Source organism: Lissotriton helveticus, chromosome 8, assembly GCF_964261635.1.
Source record: "Lissotriton helveticus chromosome 8, aLisHel1.1, whole genome shotgun sequence".
NCBI lineage: Eukaryota > Metazoa > Chordata > Amphibia > Caudata > Salamandridae > Lissotriton > Lissotriton helveticus.
The window spans coordinates 89,081,510-89,101,292 of record NC_136069.1 but is presented as its reverse complement, the minus strand read 5'-3'; the positions used below and the strand labels follow the sequence as shown (position 1 = coordinate 89,101,292).

Genomic DNA, 19,783 nt, shown 5'->3' with positions numbered 1-19,783 from the left:
TTTTAATGTCAATGCCTCATATTACACCTTAAACAAAAGTGTATGAATTGGTTGAATTAAATAACACAATAAGCTGTAACTGGGTAGTTAAATGCCAAACAAATACTAAATATTAGAATGATTTGCTCTTTCTGGTCACACCTCTGACTCCGTCCACTGACGCAATCCTTAGGTTATTCCTGCCCTCTATTTCTCCGCCCACAGTTCGCTTGCTTTTTTCCCCCACTTCGACCACTGGTTCTGTTTTAGGGCAAAGGTTTTCTTCATTTTCTTTCAGTTTTCGAATTTACAGTTAAGGGCCATGCATATTGTAAACTCCATGCCGATTCTTTATAAATAAATAAAAAAATAAATAAATAAATAAATAAATAAAAAAAAGAGAGGAGAGATGAGGTGAGCAGAATATATATATAGATTTTTTTTTAAAAATGCTATTAGCGAGGAAAATTAGATGTGATAGTGCAAGGACCGAGCACGGTGTCAGCGAGTGGCAAAATGCCTACAGCACCTGATATTCCCAGGCGGTCTCCCATCCAAGTACTAACCAGGCCCGACCCTGCTTAGCTTCCGAGATCAGACGAGATCAGGCGCATTCTGGGTGGTATGGCCGTAGGCACGAGAGGCTGCCAGTGCAGGCCTCTTGCGCTGACAACCCCCTCCACTCTGGACCGTGCTGCGCTGCACCTCACTTGCACGCTTCCCTCCAACAACTGCCCTCCCTTTGCAAGCTTGCTACAGATAGCCAAGCACAGCCCTCTCTTCCAGCAGCCTTGCACTCGCTTCTTTTCCAATCACACACAGGCTCCGACCTCCCTTTAGGTGCCAGCCAGAGAGCTAGCAAAGCTTGGTGCAAAGCAGCAGCCTGGGCTTTGCACCAAGTTCCCTCAGCTTTCTTTGCACTGGCCTCTAAGGCACTCTATCAGGCCACCACTCTATGTGGCAGCGGCTGCCAGAGTACAGCTTTCCAACTCAGGCTCGCCCGCAGTTACATTGGGGTGACAAGTTTTTTTCTATGCAGCTCTTCCTGCAAGTTTCCTATTCGTTTTTAGGTCGAGGTATTTATAGCTTTGAACTATTGTACGGGAAACAACACTCTTGAACAAGCGGATTCCTCCCAATGCATGTTGTCTACTGAAGAGTGACGCTTCGCCAGGCGCGCGCTTGGCCTGACACCCCATCCCCATATGCTGGTTCCCTCCCACTCGCTCGCTCCCCTGCTCCCCCGCCCCCCTAACGCCCATCCGCCTCGCACACCACCATGCTCCTTCCCTCCCACATCTGCACACCCCATATGCTGGTTCCCTCCCATTCGCTCACTCCCCCTGCTCCGCAGCCCCCCACCCCCATCCGCCTTGGTCTCAAACAGAGGTAAACAAGCTTGTTTTCCTCTACAGCCTTCGCATTTCACCTCACTCTTTCTCACCGGCCCACTCCCTTCCCACTCCCTTTAATTTTTACCCTACCTCACTCTTTCTCTATATTGCTCCTTTATCTCAATCTTTCACCCCCTTGCCCGGCCTGTCTCATCCCTCCATTCCTGTCTGGCATTCTGCCTCGCTCTCCTCTCACCTTCTTCTTGAGAGACACACTGTGTTCGCTCTGCCTGCCCCAGTCGTCTCTCCTTCAATCTATTTTCTTTCTCCCTGCACCTCTCCCCTGTACCCTCCCCCAATCAGCGACTATCTCACCTTCTGACTTTATCGGGTCCCCTCTCTCAACATATGCTCCTTTCTGTTTACCGCACTTTCTGTCACTTCCTTCACATCTCTCTCTTTCTCTCTCTCATCCTGTCCCTGCATCTGTCTGCCCCTCTAACTTCCCCCTTCTCGTGTCCTCTCGCCACCCTCTGGTCTCCCCTCTAGATAGAATTACGACACTGAGGAATCGTTTAATCTGCATTTATACGTTCTTTTTACACAAGCCACGGCCTCTGTGCACTTTCCCCTGCAGCATTTTATCACATTAGAATTGATTAGAATTGTTGCCCTGGGCTGACTTGAGCAGCCATACATTTGGAGCACCATTTGTGCAAGCTGCCGAGGAACACTCCACGTGCACTGTGCCGCTCCCTCTCCTCCTCCGATCTCCCCCGCCCCACACCCCTCTGTCTCGCTCGCTCTCATCCCTCTCTCATTCAGCTTCCTTCATAAACACTCCCTTTTTTTTCCTCTACTGCCTTCGATTTTCACCTCACTCTTTCTCACTGGCCCATTCCCTTCCCCCTCCGTTTACCTTTACTTTTTACTCTACCTCTCTACCTTCTTTGTGAATAAAAGGAAACTGTTTAAACTCAAAGCGTGTTTTTGTTTTTTACAGAGTAACTCCACTGCTGCTATGGTTTCTGTAATCACGTTTGTATCTGTTTCAATTTTATTTCAAAATGAAGCAGACTGTGCTCTTGCTGCCCACTCTTCGCGCACACACTCTCAGATAGAGGCTGCTTGTTTAAGTTGGTTGTACACTCCTAATGGCTGCTTGGGGTGCGTGCCTCTCCTTGCTTCAGCCCACCCCTGCTCCCCCTCCTCCGCCCCCCACACAGCAATGCCAAGAGCTTGTTGCTTCTGTTGAATTCTACTGTTTACCTCACCGCTGCATCCCTCATCTCAGTGCGCCCCACCCCGCTTCTCTTCTCTTTCACATGTAACATTCTGATACGTACACTTGGATAATTTAGTTCGAAGAAGCACTTGCTTTGGTCTTGGGTCTAGACAGAAAGACTTCTGGGGCATCAGGGTACCTACTAAATAGCCTTCGGGTCTGGTTATGGCCAGACTCTGTTGCACATTACTCTCTCAAGCTAAAACGTTAAATCGTTCTAGCTCGGAGTCCACTCTTAGGTGCTACCCTGAAAAATAATACTATAACAACTAGCACGCACTCTAGACTTGATTAATTGCACAACAAATACCACTCAGTGAGTGCGAGTCTTGCATATTGAAGGCCTGGAATGGATACATGACAAAAAAATATCCCAGTAGGCTTGGAAGGCAGGTAACTACTTTCAAATATAATGGTCTAAGGCTCAGGAGGGCTCGAGGCATGACACTTTCAGGATACATATGAAAGATAAATTCATATACAATGACTGTAAAGTAATCTCATTTATATAGTTTGTAGTTAGCTCGGAAATCTAGTACAGTCTTCATTCTCAGACACAGGATGTGCCCCTGCAGTCCTGCCACATAATTGAGTTACAAAGTAATGCTTTAAGCAGACAGTATTCAGTGCTGATCATTCAGCCACTCAATGCCACAGCATCACTCAACACCACAGCACCACTCAACGCAACAGCATCACTCAGCGCCACAGCATCACTCAGCGCCACAGATTCACTCAGCACCACTCAACACCACAGCACCACTCAACACCACAGCATCACTCAACACCACAGCACCACTCAACGCAACATCACCACTCAACACCACAGCATCACTCAACACCACAGCACCACTCAACGCAACATCATCACTCAACACCACAGCATCACTCAGCGCCACAGATTCTCTCAGCACCACTAAATGCCACAGCACCCCTCAACGCCACAGCACCACTCAATGCCACAACACCACTCAACTCAACAGCATCACTCAATGCCACAGCATCACTCAATGCCACAGCATCACTCAGCATCACAGCACAACTCAACACCACAGCACCACTCAACACCACAGCATCACTCAACACCACAGCACCACTCAACACCACAGCACCAATCAATGCCACAGCACCAATCAACGCCACAGCATCACTCAACACCACTCAACGCAACAGCATCACTCAACGCCACAGCATCACTCAATGCCATAGATTCACTCAGCACCACTGAATGCCACAGCAGCCCTCAATGCCACATCACCCCTCAATGCCACAGCACCACTCAATGCCACAACACCACTCAACACCACAGCATCACTCAATGCCACAGCATCACTCAAACGCCACAGCATCACTCAGCATCACTCAAAGCCACAGCACCACTCAAAGCCACAGCACCACTCAACACCACAGCACCACTCAATGCCACAGCACCAATCAACACCACAGCACCACTCAACACCACAGCATCACTCAACACCACAGAACCACCCAACGCCACAGCACCCCTAAATGCCACAGCACCCCTCAACACCACAGCACTACTCAATGCCACAGCACCACTCAATGCCACAGCACCACTCAGCGCACAGCATCCCTCAATGCCACAGCATCACTCAACATCACAGCATCACTCAACGTCACAGCATTACTCAACGCCACAGCATCACTCAATGCCCCAGCATCACTCAACGCCACAGCATCACTCAGCACCACTCAACACCACAGCATCACTCAGCAACACTGAAGGCCACAGCATCACTCAGCACCACTGAAGGCCACAGAATCACTCGGCACCACTGAAGGCCACAGCATCACTCAGCACAACTGAACGCCACAGCATTACTCTGTGCAACCATTGAACAACAACTGGTTCTAATATGTTCTCTCAATGTTTCAAGCTTTATTGCAAATGTCACAAAAAGATGCTAATATTTCACTTCTGTTCTTGGATTTTCATCACAATAAAATACACTGAACATAATCTTCCCAAAAGTTATTTACAAAAGTTTAAGCTATTGCCATTATAAATTACAATAAGTTATAATTAAGTATTAATTATTAAAAAAAATAAGCCTTTGTTATTTGTAATATCAATACATCTAAGTCATGTTGTGGAAAAGTAAATTTTGCCATGTTCTGTGTCCCTACGTGTTCCCCATCCTATGTTATATGTGCATGATTAATATGCATATGTATTCCCTTATGATCGATTAAAGACGCAATTACATTTGTGTCCAACTCTAGTATGCCAGTTTCCAGTTCTCGTGAAAGCTACGAGTATTAGGCCTATGTAAAGCTATGTTGCCACGTTTCACAGTGTGCACGTTAATTCAGTAAAAGTCCCCGTTTCTAGGCCTCAAAAGGGCCCGGACATCAGATTCAGCTCCTGTCTCCTGAAACCTCTCCGAGGAGCGATACAGCCCCCACCTGCATCCCTGACCCTTCACTTACTTCCTGCCTCACAGTGCCCGGCTCGGCCTGGCTCTGCCTGCCAGTCTGCCAAGAGTATGTTATGTTTCCAGTTATCAGTCCAGCTCTCCTTCTCTGCATTCCTAAGCTACTGAATCGCATCAATAGTTTCCGTCATGGTCTAGCCTTTATGTCTCCATGTAAGAGAAATACTGTATTAATGGTCATCGAATATTCCTCAACACGCACTACATGTAGAATTATGCATGCACCAGTCTTAGTGTCTGTTAGCCTTTGCCCTGATAACTTTTGGATTCTATCAACATGTTCTCTAAACATCAGATACTAGATAGTGTTTAGGTATATGTCGCTCTGACACTCCAGACTTTAGTCTCCTCTTCTAGCGCAGAAGTCATAGCCCCCAGTTCTCCCTAGTAACACGTCATTGCCAGTTTGCGCGCACCACTAGGTCAGAGGTCCCGGCTCCTCAGGTAGCCCCCTCCATGTTTCCGCCCCATTTATGACATATTCTGTTACGTTTACACCACATGTCTATGTACACGCCTCTTGTTACACCTACTTTATGCCTTATCTTTCGCGACTGCTACGAACCCCGCCTACTGCTACGCCTACTGTATTGAATATAATGTAATTGTTTTAGTATATATATGTTATGCACTGTTATTAAAGCTAGCTGTTGTCCCGATCCTGCCCCCGGCAGCTGCCATCCCATTCCCGTACAGGCTGTCCTGTTCCTGTCCTTTATGCCTGATTAAAGCCTGTAAAACTCCAGCTACCTCGAATCTTGACTCTTATTTATTGAGCTATCTGTTTATATTGTATCCAGTCAAAAATTGACTCGGTAATTAATTATTTATTTACCACATAATGGCGCCCGAATAGGGACTTGCCCTTTCCCCACGCGCCGGCGAAGCCACGCAAGCCCCCTGACCCTCTGCAGCCGTGACGGAACCATCCTGCGCAGCGGCAGATATTTCTGCTTCAAGTATCCCTCAGGTCCACGGAGGAGACGGAGGTTGCGGTCCAGCATCCAGACGAGGCGGTGGAGGAACGCGGCGAGTCCCGACCAGAGCCCAAGCCGAGAGTTCAAGGTCCGAGTTATCCGGAGGCCCACCTGTAACTGAAGTCCGAAGTTCGTAGTCCGTCGTCGTAGCAGTCCAGTCCAGTCCGAGGCTTTCCGTTCTTGCTGCCCGGTGAGTACCGTTGCTGGGGTAGTATCTAGACAGGGTCAATTAATTTGTCTCTGGTCCGTGGGTTTGGGTACGCAAATCCAACACGAAGTGTCCACCTAGGTGGATGCGGGTCCTGACGTGTCTCTTTATGGGACCGGTATGTTTCGTACTGTTTCAGCAGTGCATCTAGTAATTCTAGTAAGTTCCGTTCTCGAGAAATTCATGTGTTTCTGTTCTCAAGTATTCCAGGTAATGTTTCTGTCCGAACTGTTATTTTTATGTTATTTCAATGTGTTTTCAATGTCGTGGTATGAGTGATTTGTTTCTTCAAGTTATCATTGTCTTTATCGTATATTGTATTGTGTTCAGTATTTCAGCCTAAATCATGCCTCTGTTCTCTAAGTTACGTCAGTTAAAAACCAGAAAAGGTCTGCTCGAGGAAGCAGTTCCTGTCCCGCCTAGGGACAGTCCAGGTCATTTTATGTATCATAAGCATGGCATAAGTGCCATATTATATCTAGACTTATGGGTAGAGTACACCAAGGAATTAGAAGAGAAATATAGATGGCCTGTATCAGGCACATGGGATGCCGAGTGCATCATGCGAGTAGAAGAAGCATTATGGAAAAAGAAAGCCAGACAGTCACAGAAAGATGCCATCGAGTTGTGGAGCAAAGAATCTCATAAAAGAACCGAAAAAGAAATCAGAAAGTCAGAATTAAGTAGAGAATCTTCAGAAAGAGCCCAAGAAAGGGAATTAATCGAAATAGGTGAACGAGTTAAAGCCGAACAGTCAGACAGACAGAGGAATGCCCTCATTAAGGGTATGTACCCTCTTCTTGCCGAGGGCTTGCCAAAAGCAACCCCGGAGGCATCCAGTAATTTTCCGCCACCATTAGTTCCGACCAAGCTACGTCACAAACCGACCGCAGCTGATATTTTTCTCTCGTCCTATTTGGACGACACAGTCCCAGAATATGCTAATTCTGTCCCGCCAGCTCCTGTGAATAATGTAATTTCTGTTCCTCCAGCCACCGGGGCACCCGTTACAGTACCTGTTACGGTACCCCCGGTCCAGCCCACAGTACAAGTACCCGCTACATCAGTCACTCTGCCCGCCCGTACAGTACCCACCGACGATTCCAGTTTAGGAGCCGCGGGGGGGGGAGATACTCCTCGTACCCCGCCCCAACATAAACGTGTGACACTACTTGAGTTACATGAACGTGCGTTACAGCGTACGCCTAAATCTCAGTCCGTTGCAGATATCAAACGAGCACTTACCGAATGCCGTTATGATTCAGTCCCAGGCGATGATAATATGGTCATATATTCATTGCGTGTAAGACGGGTGACCGAGTATTTGGACACCCTACCGAATATGAAAGAAGATCTAGACAGAATATATCGTTTCATTCGTACAGGAACAGACCCAGAAAGTATTGGCGAAGCCATGTCTCAAAGGAAAGCTGAGACCCAGCTTATGCTTTTAAAGTTTCTAATTAATTGTTTAATAAGGGAACAAGATTATCCGACTAAAGATCCGACCGAAATGAGAGTTCTGACAAAATGGAGTGATCATATAGCCGAGGGAAGACACAAGACACTCAGTAGTATAGAGAGTATGTACAAGAAAATTCGTAAGGAAATAATAAGGTTACACGAGAAACGCAAAGCAGCACAAGTAAGCGAGAAAGAAGACGACTCTCCTACCGAAGAGGTAGACGACGAGAATCCCACTAGAATAGCGTATGTAGGTAGAACTAGACTTCCCGACCGACATTCACGTCTAGAACACAAGAAAGATTTCTCTCTTCCAGCACCAGAACAGTGTTCTCTAGAACAAGTATTCCAAGCTACCGATAAAATTCTGAAATCACGAATAGGTTATAGTGAACTTAGTACTATGCATGAACAAGAACTAGCCCGATCAGCAGTCCGATGGGCTACTGATTCTACCACTTTTCCAGACGAGATAGTGGCACAATCGTTTCTGAAACTGCGCCCAGCCGAGCAGCGACTGGTGGGTATGTACATGATCCAGCACCTCATTACACTATATGAGGGTCAACATTCTGATCCAGGTCCGTTACACGATGTTCTGAACGAGTTACTACAGTATAGATGGAAAGGTCTAGGTACCGATTTAATCAGTGTCATTCTAGAACAACGCCACAAATATCGAACGTTCCTGAATCCGCATTTTGTTCATGTCTCACCTCCAGAAAGTAAACCATTTTACATAGATAGACAGCATCCGTTACGAGAAGTACATCCAGTTAGGACAGCGGGTGGTGAAATGCAACGAGTATTTGTTCACACCCCGATTACCAAGATGGAACTCTTAGAGATGAAGAAGTTAATTCCCTGTCACGATAAAGATCCAGCAGGGTTCCACCGTGAATTAAAAGACATGCTCCGTATGGGAGAATACACGTATCCAGATATCATTAAAATGTTAAAGGTCTTGTTGCCCGCAGGGGTATATGAAAAACTCAAGGAAAAAGAATGGGAGGTGGGAGAGAAAAAGATAGATTGGACAGCTCTAGAAGCTGAAGATAATACACGTGTACCAGGTACCGGTCTAGGAGACAAATGTAAAGAATTGCCCGAACTGTTAATACAAGTTTTGCCAAGATTACTAGCCACGAAAAAGGAAGACTGGGATGCAATCTCAGCCTGTAAACAGAAACCAGACGAAGATACTAGTGATTTTTATTCTAGATTTGAAAAATGTTTTATTATTAACAGTGGTTTGAAGACAAGTAGCGAGTCATATCCTCATCTTTTTGTTACTAAACTAGTCGAGAATTCAAGTCCACAAGTTAAAAATCGAGTTTTGAAAGTCGAAAGTACCTGGCAAGCTAATACTCCGTCCCAAATGCTTCAGATGCTCCAGTACCACCAGAATAGAATCAGAGAAGAGCAAGAACACGAAAGGAAACGTATGAAAGACACGAAAATGAAAGTATTAGTTGCACAATCTGTTCCTCAAGACAGTCAGAAGAGGGGTACGAATCAAGCCAGTCATCCTGCAGTTCCTGTTAAAGGGACCTGCAATTATTGTAAACAGCCAGGTCATTTTATAAACGAGTGTGCAGTTCTGAAACACAACATAGCTACCGGTAAGACTAAAGAAAGACCACGTCCGCCTAGACAAGAACAAGTTACACAGACTTCTCAGTCGCCACAAAATGCACAACAGACAGTTACAGTACCGCAGCCTATAGCTGCAACACAGCATGTTACACAGCAAATGTACCAGTATGCACAGTCCGAGTATCCAGATTACCAGCAGTATTCATGAAACAGCCTAGAGAGGGAGGTAGGCTTGCCTCTCATCGAGATACCTGTAGATCAAGAGGGTCCCTATGTTCACAGTCAAGTATTAGGGAAAGACAGAAAGTTTCTGATTGATACAGGGGCAAGTAGGACTACTATCAGTCACGACGAGGTTCCAGGGGCTCCGCTCTCAGGCTCTAGAAATGTTTCCCTTGGATTTTCAGGAAAGTCGATTGTTAACGAGATTTCGAAACCAGTTTCTCTAGAAGTAGGTCCATTATCCCGAACTACTGATTTGTTACTTACGAAATCATGTCCAGAAAATTTGTTAGGCATTAAGACACTGAAAGAATTAGGTGCAGTTATTTGCTGCTCCCCAGAAGGAATCCGATTGTTTTTAAGAGACTTTAAAGGTCACTATGTATTACGTGATTTTGATCCAAGATTACTGAATGTCCCGTAGCATCTATGGGCACAAGGTCCAACTGATGTTGGTTGTATGAAAATCACACCCCATCGTGTGACTCTGAAACCAGGTGTAGTCTTGCCACGAATCAGACAGTACATATTGCCACCTGAGGCTGTAGCAGCCTTATCCAAAATTATTGACGAGCTCATTGCTCAAGGAGTGGTTGTAGAAACTGACTCCAATGTATGTAATTCTCCTATCATTCCAGTCATGAAACGCACTGATCCAAATGCACCTCCAGTGTATCGATTAGTGATTGACCTTCGAGAGCTTAATAAATGTATCATACCCCAGTACCCAGTAGTCCCAGATATCTCATCCCTATTGACAGCCATTGATTCTGAAGCCACGTTTTTCACTGTCATAGACCTCAAGAATGCATTTTTCAGTGTCCCGATTCATCCAGACAGCCAGTTCCTTTTCGGATTCTGTTTAAATGGAAGGAGCTATAAATTCACACGAGCTCCTCGAGGTTTCACAGAAAGTCCTAGTATTTACAGTCAAGCACTTAAAAGACAACTAGACAATATTCACATGCCAACTGACACTGCCCTGCTCCAGTATGTCGATGATCTACTGATCACAGCCCGTTCTGAACGTGACTGCGAGCGAGCGTCACTTACAGTTCTGTATTTCCTAGCCGAGATGGGGCACAAGGTGTCCCCTTCGAAGCTCCAATTCTGTGTCCAGCAAGTGGTCTACTTAGGACACTTACTGTCCAAGAGGGGTAGGCAGTTGACACCTGACCGTATCCAGTTAATAGCGAGTCTTCCTCAGCCCAAGACCCAGAAAGAGGTACAAGCTTTTATCGGCCTCACTTCCTATTGCAGACAATGGATTCCTCAGTATGCATTTCTAGCCAAGCCACTGATACAGTTAACGACACAGGAGGCAGCCGTATCGACTGTCCTCCCTTGGACATCCGAACATACACTTGCTTTTAATGAATTAAAGAAAGCCTTATGCCAAGCTCCTGTTCTAGCTACACCGAACTACAGTAAGCCTTTTACACTTTTTGTCACAGAACGTAATGGTACTGCATTATCTGTTCTCACACAAGATCAAGCAGGACAATACAAGCCTTGTGCTTATTTTTCGAGCACACTAGATCCAGTAGCCCAGGCTCTGCCTGCGTGCCTCAAGTCAGTTGCAGCCACAGCACTAGCTATCAGACAAAGTGATTCCATAGTATTAGGACATTCCCTGACAGTACAAGTTTCACACTCCGTGGAAGTTCTTTTAAACCGAACACAGACTCAGCACTTGACAATTGCACGTTTAACAGGTTATGAACTGACACTATTCCAGCCACACATAGAAATCAGACGCTGCAACGTTCTAAATCCCGCTACACTGTTACCGTCAGTTACTTCAAATCCTGCCACACATGACTGTGTGGAAGTAGTTAACACCATGACAAAGCCAAGACAAGATTTGATAGATATTCCATTACCTGATCCTGACCTGACACTTTATGTGGATGGTTCATGCATGAGAACAAGTACAGGAGAACTAGTAGCCGCGTATGCAGTGACTACTGACACTGAAGTTATAGAGACACATCGTATTGACACCCTGTCCGCTCAAGCAGCAGAGCTAGTCGCTCTGACCCAAGCCTGCATACGTGCCAAGAACCTGAAAGTAAACATATACACAGATTCACGTTATGCATTCGGAGTCGTACACGCCCGTTCTGAACGTGACTGCGAGCGAGCGTCACTTACAGTTCTGTATTTCCTAGCCGAGATGGGGCACAAGGTGTCCCCTTCGAAGCTCCAATTCTGTGTCCAGCAAGTGGTCTACTTAGGACACTTACTGTCCAAGAGGGGTAGGCAGTTGACACCTGACCGTATCCAGTTAATAGCGAGTCTTCCTCAGCCCAAGACCCAGAAAGAGGTACGAGCTTTTATCGGCCTCACTTCCTATTGCAGACAATGGATTCCTCAGTATGCATTTCTAGCCAAGCCACTGATACAGTTAACGACACAGGAGGCAGCCTTATCGACTGTCCTCCCTTGGACATCCGAACATACACTTGCTTTTAATGAATTAAAGAAAGCCTTATGCCAAGCTCCTGTTCTAGCTACACCGAACTACAGTAAGCCTTTTACACTTTTTGTCACAGAACGTAATGGTACTGCATTATCTGTTCTCACACAAGATCAAGCAGGACAATACAAGCCTTGTGCTTATTTTTCGAGCACACTAGATCCAGTAGCCCAGGCTCTGCCTGCGTGCCTCAAGTCAGTTGCAGCCACAGCACTAGCTATCAGACAAAGTGATTCCATAGTATTAGGACATTCCCTGACAGTACAAGTTCCACACTCCGTGGAAGTTCTTTTAAACCGAACACAGACTCAGCACTTGACAATTGCACGTTTAACAGGTTATGAACTGACACTATTCCAGCCACACATAGAAATCAGACGCTGCAACGTTCTAAATCCCGCTACACTGTTACCGTCAGTTACTTCAAATCCTGCCACACATGACTGTGTGGAAGTAGTTAACACCATGACAAAGCCAAGACAAGATTTGATAGATATTCCATTACCTGATCCCGACCTGACACTTTATGTGGATGGTTCATGTATGAGAACAAGTGCAGGAGAACTAGTAGCCGCGTATGCAGTGACTACTGACACTGAAGTTATAGAGACACATCGTATTGACACCCTGTCCGCTCAAGCAGCAGAGCTAGTCGCTCTGACCCAAGCCTGCATACGTGCCAAGAACCTGAAAGTAAACATATACACAGATTCACGTTATGCATTCGGAGTCGTACACGACTTCGGGGTGCTCTGGCAAGAAAGAGGTTTTATGACTTCTCATGGAACCAAGATTCAGCATGGTCTTCTTATTCAAGCTCTGTTAGATGCAATACATTTACCGACAGCTATCGCTATCATGAAGTGCAAGGCACATACAAAAGTCACTGACATCATCTCTCAAGGTAACGATCTTGCAGATCGTACAGCCAAGCTCACAGCTCAGACTCCAGACATTCCAGTTAACATGACACTGACACACACTCCAGAACAGACTACTTGTATGACAGTTAAGGACCCTACACAGGATGTCATAGATATACAGTTACATGCTACTCCCGATGAAATCAAGAAATGGTCCGAACAAGGAGGGGTCCAGACAGATCAGGGATGGTTGACGAAGGGAAAAGCCACATGGTTTCTCCCCGACTCAATGGTTCAAGTCATTATTAATACCGCACATAGTCCTGCACATTTAGGAGAAAAAGCCATGTTAGACAGTATCCAGAACATTTGGTTCAACAAGCATTTACGAGCTGCAGCCAAGCAGAAAGTCCGTACCTGTATGATATGTTGCCAGTTCAATCCAGGTAAAAGTGTCCCGGTGGAACAAGGGGGATTCCAGCCTCCTGACCACCCTTTTGAAGTCCTCCAAATGGATTATATTCAGATGGAGCGATGTCGAGGTTTCAAGTATGTCCTCGTAGTTGTATGCGCTTTGTCCAGATGGACAGAAGCATATCCAGTCCCAGATTACACAGCTGCGACCACTGCCAAGCAGTTGGTTCGTGAATTCTTTCCTCGTTATGGACTCCCTAGGGTCGTGTATTCAGATAACGGCCAGCCATTCTCATCTGAACTAATGAAACATGTTTCCCTTCTGTTAGGGTACCAGTGGAAGTTTCATTGTGTACGCCATCCTGAAGCAGCCGGTCTCGTAGAGAGACATAACCAGACATTAAAGATCCGCATTGCCAAAGTTTGTAAAGAGAAAGGTGTAGACTGGCTCGTAGCTCTGCCAGTCGCTCTGTTTTATATGCGCATGGTTGCACATTCCAGATCAGGTCTGTCCCCGTACGAGGTCTTATTCGGCCGCCCCCCAAATATGTGGGGTACACCTAGACCCCGAAGTATTACAGATGTTTCCAGTAATATGCTGACAGATTACCTAGCTTCCTTGATGTCTGCCCTACACTCTTGTCGTTCACAGGTTGCCGCCACTTTTCCAGACAATACCGAGGTGAAACCGCATGAAATCGTTCCAGGAGACCTAGTCCTTGTAAGGAACTTTGATCGTTCAAGTCCGCTGGAACCCCGTTGGAAGGAGCCACGACTTGTCCTTCTGACCACCCGCACGGCCGTGAAGTTGGAAGGGCGCAAGGGGTGGGTCCACCTGTCCCACGTCAAGAAGTTCCATGGAATTCGTAAAAAGACATTCGAAAAGGACTGCCAAAATTTTAAAGACTGCCTAAACATTGACTCTGAATCCAAGCCTCCCCTGTTAGAGGAAACTCCGCAGCAGGAGTATAAAAAGAAACTCAGGTCTAGTAAAATAAGTCAGCCAGTTTAATTGTCTAAGTCCCCCTCGGGTGAAGCGGTTAGACAGGTTTCTGACATGTATGAGATAGACCCCCATAGTGAGAGAGTTAGTCAAAACTCTACCAGATGTATCGTTATTCTATGTTTTCTTATGTTTTTGAGTTTAATGGTTACCTGCACAAGTTATGCATTACATTTATGTTTTCCAATTTCTCATGTAAATAAGTTTTCTAATGCTACAGTAGAGCACACATTTAGTGATCTGCCTCCTCACGAGCTATCCTATCGTCTTGCTATGCGTAATAACACGTTTATTAGAATGTTACACTATTCACACCAGACCAGCAATGCCACTAATTGTTGGGTGTGTGGTCGACTCCCCCCTTTCCAGACACCGAAGGGAGTTCTGCCACTCTTTCCTTATCCGTTTTCACATAATGGTTCGTGTGGAGCATGGTCCACGTTAACGTCATCCTCAACTGATATGTCCCTTCTGAATAGTACATGTTTTCCAGACAAGCAAGGTCTCTCCCATAGAACAGGGTCAGATCTAGAAAATGAAGTATATGATTTAGGTAATTATTCTTCGAATTTTATGGTCCTGAATGTTCAGTCTGATACTACTCCAGATCTGCCTGCTATTTCAGTACTACCAGTCAAAGGCGAATTATGTGTCAGAAAGAATGGTTCCGCACATGTAGGACATAGTGATTGTACTACTATTGTCAAGTATAGTGACAGTGGGAAATCTATTTTCAAAGCCTCACGTCATTCTTATTTTGTTTGTGGTCAGACCGCATATGTTCGTCTGCCCCTCGATTGGGATGGAACATGTTACATTGCCTTCCTACTGCCACCAGTTTTTCTAGCCCCATCTGATTATCATAGAAACACACATCTAGTACACATTAGACCTAGAAGGGAGATCGAGTCCCCAATTGTCGATCAAACTGAAACTACTCTAGAACAGTATACAGACTTCAATAAAGGTTTCTTCTTCTTTATAGGACCTATCCAGAATAGTAAGTTAATCCGTAGGTTAACCAGAACCCTTGAAGCAGTAGTGAATGAGACTACTTCCGCCCTAGGTAACTTAACCGAAGAGCAATCTGCTATGAGATTTGTCGTGCTCCAAAATCGTCTCGTTCTTGACGTTATACTGGCCGATAGAGGAGGAGCATGTAGAGTCATCGGATCTAGTTGCTGCATTTTCATTCCTAATAACGCGCCGTCTGTTTATTCAGCTATAACCAGACTTCATAAAATTGCCCATCAGATACACCAGAATCCAGGCACCTGGACATGGTCCGGTTGGCTCTGGAGTATAATTTCTGCCTGGGGATGGAAAGTATTGTCATTCCTAGGTATAGCAGTAATGATCATATTCAGTTGCTGCCTCTGTTTACAATGTGGCCCTGCGATTTGCGGCATTTGTGCTACATCCTGTATTCCTAGTCTTAGTCCTAGTCCTAAGTCCCGTTCCAAGCCAATTCGAGACGAGCAAATGATACTGTATGAAATGATAGATGGTATCATGAATATTGATGTTTCCTGATGGAAACATAGTGACAAGGAGGGAATGTGGAAAAGTAAATTTTGCCATGTTCTGTGTCCCTACGTGTTCCCCATCCTATGTTATATGTGCATGATTAATATGCATATGTATTCCCTTATGATCGATTAAAGACGCAATTACAGTTGTGTCCAACTCTAGTATGCCAGTTTCCAGTTCTCGTGAAAGCTACGAGTATTAGGCCTATGTAAAGCTATGTTGCCACGTTTCACAGTGTGCACGTTAATTCAGTAAAAGTCCCCGTTTCTAGGCCTCAAAAGGGCCCGGACATCAGATTCAGCTCCTGTCTCCTGAAACCTCTCCGAGGAGCGATACAGCCCCCACCTGCATCCCTGACCCTTCACTTACTTCCTGCCTCACAGTGCCCGGCTCGGCCTGGCTCTGCCTGCCAGTCTGCCAAGAGTATGTTATGTTTCCAGTTATCAGTCCAGCTCTCCTTCTCTGCATTCCTAAGCTACTGAATCGCATCAATAGTTTCCGTCATGGTCTAGCCTTTATGTCTCCATGTAAGAGAAATACTGTATTAATGGTCATCGAATATTCCTCAACACGCACTACATGTAGAATTATGCATGCACCAGTCTTAGTGTCTGTTAGCCTTTGCCCTGATAACTTTTGGATTCTATCAACATGTTCTCTAAACATCAGATACTAGATAGTGTTTAGGTACATGTCGCTCTGACACTCCAGACTTTAGTCTCCTCTTCTAGCGCAGAAGTCATAGCCCCCAGTTCTCCCTAGTAACACGTCATTGCCAGTTTGCGCGCACCACTAGGTCAGAGGTCCCGGCTCCTCAGGTAGCCCCCTCCATGTTTCCGCCCCATTTATGACATATTCTGTTACGTTTACACCACATGTCTATGTACACGCCTCTTGTTACACCTACTTTATGCCTTATCTTTCGCGACTGCTACGAACCCCGCCTACTGCTACGCCTACTGTATTGAATATAATGTAATTGTTTTAGTATATATATGTTATGCACTGTTATTAAAGCTAGCTGTTGTCCCGATCCTGCCCCCGGCAGCTGCCATCCCATTCCCGTACAGGCTGTCCTGTTCCTGTCCTTTATGCCTGATTAAAGCCTGTAAAACTCCAGCTACCTCGAATCTTGACTCTTATTTATTGAGCTATCTGTTTATATTGTATCCAGTCAAAAATAGACCCGGTAATTAATTATTTATTTACCACAATGTAAATACAACACATATTGCATTACAAATGCTATAGGTGTCACGTTTGCGAAAGTTAAAACTATTGGCATTGTAAATGACAAAGCTATTAATTTTGCTATTTTCAAAACAAACACATAAATAAAATATTTGTCATTTACAATAACGATAGCTCAAAATGTCCTAATGCGAGACCTATTGCATTGCAAATGCTTGTTTATCAGGGAAAGAACCCTGATATGCAAATCAAGTCCATGTCCAGACCTGCCCCTGTGTGTGATGCAGCGCCACTCCGGAAATAATTTCTAAAATCCTCATCACCCTTTCCCTAAAGTCACATTTACCACATTTATTCATCAGTGGGACCCATAACACTGATTTCGCTTCACGCACTTTCTCTCTTACTTCATGGATTGGTGTGATTCAAAGGAGAGTGGCTGGATCATGGCGGAGTGTCTAAATTCAACTAAACTATTTACAAAATATACATCTGCAGTTTAAATTCTTTTACCATGGTTCTAGTATTAGCTCGATTTATTCAGATACACCACCATTAATTCTGATGGATCATGCTAGTAAAAATTAGGCTAAGGAAGAACAAGACCAGCTTAATTCTTCATTTATCTAATTTTTATTTAGCATAGATTCTTTGTCATGACTTATTTTATTAATGCAAAATTAAAGTATACTAAATTCAGGTTTATTAATCATAAATCTCAAACATTTAATTTATTAAATGAAAGCTCAGAAATGGATATTTATTTAAATTCAAAGGACACTGTTATTTAAGAAAGAAGACATAATAGTTCCCAATTTCATCATTCTATTTCCCTGTCTATCAACATCACCTAAAGACTCTGGGGCTTTTTTACAGGCCCTTTGCGCCGCCTCTGCGTCAGTTTTAACATGGGAAAAAGTGACGCGCTGGTGGCGCAAGGGGTTTGTAAATAAGCCCTTCTGTTCCCAATCAGGCTAAGTTCAAAATCCCAAGAAAAACGACAAAGTTCTTACGCATCAAGAATCAATCAGCATTCCGGCAACATGTCAGGATACATCAGGAAAGAAAGTTTTTTACCTCATCAGAACGCCTTCTTTTATACTTTTTTTACTAACTAAACTATCTAAACTTCTGAAACATCTGGGGTCTCGAATGTCTCTGAATGGTCCTTTCAAGGTGTGGATGAGCTTAACCTCATCTCAGCTTCCGCAACTTCAGCAATTTTCAAAATGGTCATTGTCTTTGTAAATGTTCATGTCACTCGCGTCCTCAATTGGTAATTTTACTCTTCTTTCCCATGATTTCACTACAGACTTCCATTTAGTTGGCAGTCATTCAGGGTTCCGGGGCAATTGTCCTTCACCCATCTCATTCAGCTTGAGGCTTTGCAAGCTTCGTCTGCAGTTTTCTTTCACAGCTCTGCGCATGCGTAATACTCGTCAAACACGATTTGATGCAAACGTCCATTTTTCTACAGTCCGCAGAGGCCAAACGGGAAATATCATAGAAACAAACACAGATAGCTATTAATTATTGAATTAAACCCCATTCTGTTTACCTCCCCCTTTACTAAGGTATCCCTGTTAGTTGTTACCTAGCAAATAAAAGCACAATTAGGAGTGTTTCTCTTATCCATCTTCCTGTTTTCTGCCACAAATGGACAAACAAAAAGCACATTCATGCCGCTTTTGGTTTAATTTTTTTTTTAATTTTTATTTTTGGAGCAAAACAAAGATAGTAAGTACAGTCCCATCCATCGTGATCCCACATAGAAGTTACTAGGTGAATGAAGCGGTACAGTGTTTACAATAATCAAACTTATAACATCCACATTAGTGCAAAGCATTTCAGGTCATATCGACGATGTGATGAATAGGGATATATTTGTGGCGCAGAAATACAGTTTGCGATTTCGTGTTTTGTTGGCTACTATCCGTCCGAGTTTTGCCTTTTTCTCCTTATAATAAACATAAAACAATGAAAACTGCACACTTAGTCTGGCACGTATTTGAAGTAGTAGCTTTCGGCACTCGTGGCTCAGTCCATCTGTAAAGGAAGCAGTGCAATGTGTCAAAGCCCCCTAGTTCCCTCTCCCTCCCATACCCCCTCCCATGGCTGGACCCACCCACCTCTGTTGCGCACTCCCTGAATACAGTGTAATAACTCAATCAATGCTCCTCGTCACTCTCAGATTCTTCGTCTACATCCTCCTCTAGTGGTTCGCAGATATCCCCTCTATAGGTGTTCCAGGATCGCCACACCCCATTCCATTTACGTGGATTGCCCCTCAATTTATATACCGCCCTTTCAGTCAACATGAGCATGTCCATGTTACGGAGCCATTGGGGCAGCGTGGGGAGATCAGCCGACCCCCACCTCTGTGCTATATCCCGTTTCGCTGTTACCATCCCCACTGTGGCCCAGGTCCTTGCATAAAAGGTGAGGTCAGTCGGCTCCCAGATGTTGAGTAGGCAGAGCCGTGGGTCCAAGGTGAGGGTGGTGTGAAGTGTCTGGGCCATCGTGCGTACTACCCGTTGCCAGTATCTGACTATCAACGGACATTCCCACACCGTGTGTATGAAGGTCCCCTCCGCCCCGCATCCCCTGAGGCAATACGGATGATCCGCCCTGTGTAGTTTATGAAGCAACGTACGGGTGTAGTATATTCTGTGAACGAACTTCAGCTGTACTAGGCGAAATCTAGACGATATGCCTGCTTCACGTGGGGATGCCATGGCTGTGTTCCAGTCGTTGTCATCCAGATCACCCACTTCCGCCATCC

At 45.1% G+C, this 19,783-nt stretch overlaps 1 non-coding gene across 1 annotated transcript; it reads right to left on the bottom strand.

Moving 5' to 3' along the window:
• Positions 1-496: 496 nt before the first annotated feature.
• On the bottom strand, positions 497-615 carry LOC144774398 (5S ribosomal RNA). Its single transcript, XR_013600235.1, has one exon. It is a non-coding gene; the product is annotated as a 5S ribosomal RNA (ribosomal RNA).
• Positions 616-19,783: the final 19,168 nt, after the last annotated feature.